Source organism: Calidris pugnax, unplaced genomic scaffold, assembly GCF_001431845.1.
Source record: "Calidris pugnax isolate Ruff unplaced genomic scaffold, ASM143184v1 scaffold300, whole genome shotgun sequence".
Taxonomy (NCBI): Eukaryota; Metazoa; Chordata; class Aves; order Charadriiformes; family Scolopacidae; genus Calidris; species Calidris pugnax.
This window is the reverse complement of record NW_015091014.1, coordinates 100,697-106,975: the sequence shown is the minus strand read 5'-3', so window position 1 is coordinate 106,975 and position 6,279 is coordinate 100,697.

Genomic DNA, 6,279 nt, shown 5'->3' with positions numbered 1-6,279 from the left:
CTCCAGCTCCTTTCTATGGCAAGAAAGACGTGTCCCTTCATCCTCGAGGGTGGTGGCTTGCCGGTTTTTCCAGCTGTAAGAGCTCTGGATCTGCTTGGGATCGGTCCCTGCTGTTATCCGTATCTCTGCTCAGCCACCCACCGCGGAGTGCCTTGTGCCACGTGGGTGATACACGCACCATTGAAATGCTGTAAACCCTCCAAGCCCCCGGTCCTGTTGAAAAGCAGGGAAAATGTTGCTGGTGGGACAACCATCCACATTCCTCCACTGGCTGTGAGCCCTGACATCCCTTCCTCTGTACAACGTGTTGCTGGGCTGTTTCCGCCTGGATGGAAAGCACCAAACCTGCACTTCAACCTCCAGCTCCTCCTCGCAGCCCTAAGAAGTGGCTTCTCTTGGGTGCCCAGCCTCGTACTTCAGAGGGAGACAGTTCAGGGCAACGCTTGTGGTTTCCATCTGCTGAGCTCTCACAAAGCCGGTTCCCCGTCACGTGGTGGAAGCCCTGAGAGCTGGTTACAGCATCTTCAAAGGAGGAAGCACTCTGATGTGATCCGGTCTCCTGGAGAGAAGCATTGCCATGGCTTTTATTGAGCTCAAGCTCAAGTCAGACACGAATGCCTTCTCCATGGAGACCTTCATGTCTCCGTGCTATATCCTGGCTGATGGCAGGTGAGATAGTGTTTGAAGAGCTGTAGAAAAGGACCTTCCTCTTTGAAAGGAAGAGATAAAACTACTGTTTTCAGTCTGACAGGATCCAGCAAGGCTTTAAAGCAGCAGCTTCCACCCAGATTGAGCGGGGAAACCCCTGAGGCCCTTGACTCTAAATATGCCATGGTGGCTTCCACGGGACTTACGCCTTTGAGATTTACATGTACCCAGATGCATTAGGATAAATTAATTCTGCTTAAACACCTTACTAAATTGGGACCTGTTAAACCATCCGTGCGGAGAGGGAGAGCCTGGGGGGGATTCCAGCCTCCTGATATGATTCTGGCATCCAAGCCTGCTTTATCCCAGTGAAAAACCACTTTTTTAAGACCCTCTTGTGAGAAAAGGGGGTGGGCAGGGATGGGCAGTGCTGGTGCTCTCCCTCCCTCCCCGCAGGCTGTGGCTCCTTGCGAAAGGGACCACCAAGTCCCCATTAAACTGGCTAACAAGGCCCCTTGGGACATCTCCCTCTGGTTTCGTGGGTCCAGCCCTCCAAAGGTGGCTGTTCCCAGCCTCTTTAACTGCAGCTCGATTCTTCTGCCACATCAAAGGGGACGGTGGAGTTGTGGGGACCGGGGTAGAGGTGATCTGGGCTCCTTCCATCGCCACTGGGCACCTTGCTTTCCTCCCAGTGACCTTGCTCTACAGCAGCTGTTCACCCTTGGCCTGGCTTGTCCCTGGCCACTTATGCTGATTTGGGGCAAATAAGATGGACAAGATATTTCCAGAAGGTTCCTTCCAGGCTGGTCATGGAGAATTGGTGGTCACCGCCAATACACACCATCTGCAGTGGGGCCAGACAAGACCTTGCTCAAACCTTTTCCTTCCTTCTGCAGTCTTTCTTCTGGACAATAGTAAAATGTGGGTGACCAGTGCCAGTCACAACACCAGTACTGGTGAGAAGACATGGGGATATCGTGGCAGTAAGCCAAGCAGAAGAGAGAATTGCCCCCAAAGGCCCTGTCTCATGCAAGGAACATGAAGAGCCACCAACCAACTGGAGCTGGGTGTCCTCCCTGCCTGTGTCCACTGGGACACTCTGGCCATGCTTGGTGCCCTGACAGCAGGTCCAGGTGCTTCGTTCAGGGCAACTTTGTCATATTCTGGGCAGTTCTTCATTGGTGTGGTGGAAAACCTGGGCATTGGATGCAGAGCTGCAGGTGACTTTCAGACAGAGCTTCTGTGACTCCTGGATGTTGAATGCAGCAGGCGGGTGCCAGCAGCAGCAAAAGCCTCTTTGGGTTTATAAAAACCTCAATTTTGGTGGCGTTACCAGCTGATCTCAGCCGAGGAGCTCTCATAGTTCTTATTTACCACCTTCTTTTGCAAGAGATGGGGTGTCCACCCCCTTCCTTCGTAAGGTTCCTCTTTTGCATAGGGCTTTGCAAGGCCATTTTTGCGTCATCTGACCAGCTTGGTGCGAACACTCAGGGCCCGATGGACTATTAGGGCTCTGAGTAATGGGGTGGAATCCGTGTGATGAAAGCACAACAGCGTTGGGGATTGCCACGGCCGAGGGAGGGCAACCACTGGCCACGAGGTTTGCTCTGGACGTGTCTTTCTGGGGAAAGGTGGGAAATCCTTGTGAAAGCCAGCCGTGGGAACCCACGTCGGATTTTGGGGTTGGAAGTTCTGCTGTACCCTGTCACAGGACAGTTGTCTCTTGTGTGCTACAGGCTTTTATTTATTTTTTTTCCCAGGAAACCTGTTCCTTCATGCACGGAGCCAAGCGGGGACTGCAGTGATGCCTTCCAGCAGCCGAGCCAACGGGGAGAGTGTGGGAGGAGGGAAATCCAGCCACTGAATTTCAACTAGTTCCCATCGATCGCTCTGTACCTCCGTGTCTGTGGGGGCACATGAGTATATCTCATAATGACCATGGGAAGTAGCTGCTTGGTGTGTGGTTAGTGTAATGGAGTTAATTTTGCAAACTTATAAAGAGGGTTCTTAAAGAAAGAAAAGGAAAAAAAAGAAGGGGAATTAGAGAGGATGCACAAACATTGCGTGCAGTTTGTTGGCAGCAGAGCAGAGAACACGGAGCTTTTATCACCTGTACGATCTCTGGGTGCTGCGTTGAGTCGAAATCATGGCTCTGCGGAGAGGGACAAGGGAGAGAGGTTCAGCAGAGGGCAAACCCTACCACTGGCCTTGTAAAAATGACTTGGCAGGGGAGATGATATCACTTCTGGCATGGGAGTCCTCTTACCTGGGCTCAGCTCCCCAAAAACTAGTCACCAAGTTGGGCTCCATGAATAGTCACTGGGAGAGCTTGGTGTCACCCAGGTTGTTTTCGAAAGCCACCAGCGCAGGAGAACCTGGAGGCAAGGAGTCATGCTTCGCAGGGGCATGATCCAAGAGCGGAGGTGGTATCTCCATGCAGCTAAAGAAAACACCTCTCCCCAGCAAAATAAAAGGTCAAATATGAAGCAGGAGAAATAACAATGCTGCGCTTATGAGCAGCTATTCATTAAGCTTTCAGATGGACACCCAGATTAAGGAGATTACAGAAGGTATAGCTTCTGGAGGATGTAGCTATTACTCCAATGAATGGTTGGAGTCACTTTTGTGATTCATTTTGCCACCAACACGCGAAAAATGGGCGATGTGTCACTCCAGAGGTGGCAGCTTGGTGCATCAGCTCTGGATTATGGTTGTCAAGATGGGGTTAACCAGAGACTGTGTTTATCCTGGAGGAATTTGCAATTGAATTCTACTCATCAGAGCCCTAATGCTCAGAAAGTCCTGCTCAGAAGCTCCCTGAAGCCCTGGTTCTCTGTGCCCTGGGGGCACCACGGTGGTTATTGCCATTATTTCCCCAGCTCAACAAGCCCATGGGGTTGTAACCTCTCTTTCCAGAGCTCAACTCCCAGAATTGCCAAGAAACCATCTGTTTAGGGAGATAAAGGCAAGCAATGGTAGGGTTTAATCCCTCCTCCCATGGCCAAATGCTGCGGTGTCCCCCAGCGTGCGACATCGCAGGGCTTTCAGGGAGGCAAAGTCACGCTTTGGTTTCACTGATTTCACTTCTTGACCTAAATCTCCTGGTTTAGGAAGCTCTTTCTTCCATGGCCGGAGATGTGCCCATCCTGAGCTTGAAATCCTGACTGGGCCACCGTCCGTCGCGCCGGGCGTGGGAACCTGAGCTGCAAGAAAACCCAGCGGCTGGAGAAGAAAGCCAGAAATAGGGCAGAGAGAATGGAAAAGAGGAAATTTTCCTGTGAATCATGGGCTTTTCATCGCTGTGCCAACAGGACTCCCTGGCCGTGCTCTGCTGGAGGATGAAAGGGAAAATGTTGTTAGGCAAATCTGCAGCTTTCAGAAGAAACTGCACCGAGCGGGATGTTGGAAATCCATGATTTTAAGAGCTGCTCTTCACTCTGCACTCAGGGGATCCCGAGTGAATCGGGCACCCGTGTCCTCCCCTGCTGAGCTGAGGAGATTCATCTGGGGAACTCCAGTGTCATTTCTTGAAGCGTCATCCACGCAGGGGTGTTTTGCCTTGTTATTCTCTTTGTTCTTGTTATTCTGTGGTTGCTTTTTCTCCCTGAGCATCCTATGGGGTAATCCACCTGCCGGGCGCTGGCGTGTGATACCAGGGAGTGCTCAGCACCTGCCTCTCTTGTTCTCCATCCAGAAAAAAGGCTTGCATGTGGAAATCTCAATGACCAAAAGCCAGCTTGGTGTTCAAGACAGCCTAATAATTGCACACCTGGCCTTCCAGCTCCTCCTTGCCTTAACGTGGGGAGCATTTTGTGTGTGTTTTTTTTTCTCCCGGGCGTTTTTGGGGTTTTTTTGCTAGCGCCGTCACCGTGCTGCTCAGCATGGCAAATACCCGTCTGCAGACAGGCGACCTGTCAAAGGACCGAGGGGTGGATTTACTTTCCCTTTAATTACTGAGCGTGACAACTGTGGCTTCGTTGTCCCGGTTTCCATTAAGGACTGACAGCCACCCCAGGCGCACTGTCCCCAAAGCGTCATTCCCCCTTTTGAGTGGCTTCTTTCAAGTCGCTCCAAGAGCGTATGATAAAGGGAACCAGTTGGTTGTGAGATTGCTACTGGGCTTGGCCATAATTGCCTGTTGCTCGGCAGGGGTTTAGCACCTCCTTCCAACCCAAACCCTTCATCACCGTCACACCAGAGCTGCGGGGCAAGCTCCCGGACCCATCTCCAAGGTCTCGGGTGCGGAGTGTTCAGACCCTGTTTCTCAGTGACACTGAATCCTCTCTCCTTCACCCCGGAATTGAAAGAGCACCTTAAAGTCCTCAAGGTTTTTATGCTTTACTCATCCACCTGCCTGCTTTCTTCAGGAGATGACGTTGTTAATTTGATTTCTGTTGTACAAAAGTAGCCCATTTCAGGAAAGCTGGAAGAGGTCCTGTTTAATAGACCATCCTGGGTCAACATCTGGGCTCCTCCAGAGCTGGTACTTGCTCTTGTCAACAGTGTTCAGGAGCTGATGGGTCCTTCATTTATGGTACAAAGCCTTCATGTCTGCTCTGCTCTGAGCTCTGCTCAGTGATGGGGTTTCTGATGGTGCCCATCAGGCAGAGAGAGTTGGAGGGTTCAGCCTGGAGAAGAGAAGGCTCCGGGGAGACCTTGGAGCCCCTTCCAGTCCCTACAGGGAAAAAAAGCTGGGAGGGGGGGGAGACTCCTGGTCAGGGAGGGTAGCCATGGGATGAGGGGGTTTGACACTGAAAGAGGGGAGATGGAACTGAGATGTGGGGAAGAACTTCTTTGGTGTGAGGGTGGTTAGAGCCTGGCCCCGGTTGGCCAGAGAAGCTGTGGCTGCCCCATCCCTGGAGGGGTTCAAGGCCAGGTTGGAGGGGGCTTTGGGCAACCTGGGCTGGTGGGAGGTGTCCCTGCCCAGGGCAGGGGTATTGAGTGAGATAATCTTTAATGTTCCTTCCAACCCAAACCATTCTATGATTCTGTGATCTCCCATCTCTTGTCCATTTTCACAGTGAGGGAAGCATTGCAAAGCTTGTACCTAAAGGTTGCAAAAAAGATGCAGTCCGGCGCGATTCCCCCTCATTTGCATCACTTCTTGGGGAAATGCAGAACTAATTGTGTAATGTGAGTCTTCATCCTGCAGCTACAATCTGCCCCCGAGTGATTCATCGCTGAGGAATATGCCAAACCTCCTTTCATCCTGAAAAAAGGGTAAATCCACCTACTGAGCTGGACCGTGGCCAACGAGCGTTGGGTATAGACAGAGGATTTCCCGTGTAGGTCACACCTGAACCCTGAAGAATATCAGTGGGATTGTAGTTGCCACATGAAACTGGAACATAAGCCTTGTTGGTGAATATGGTGGAAAAGGAGAAGGTCCAGCTCTGAAACCCAACTCTGTCTACACTAAACTGGACTCTATGAAGGATGAGGGTGTTTCCAGGAAAAAAAAGAAAAAATCACCCCACAACCTGCATTGCCCTGCGGACAGAAAGGGAGGAATTGCTACCTCTTCAAACACACATCTCAGCAATTCCAGCTCCTGCCTCCACAAACCCTCCCTGCCCTGTGGCTCCATGGTGACACGGCGGCCACCGACGCAGGAGGATGAGCCACCAGCCA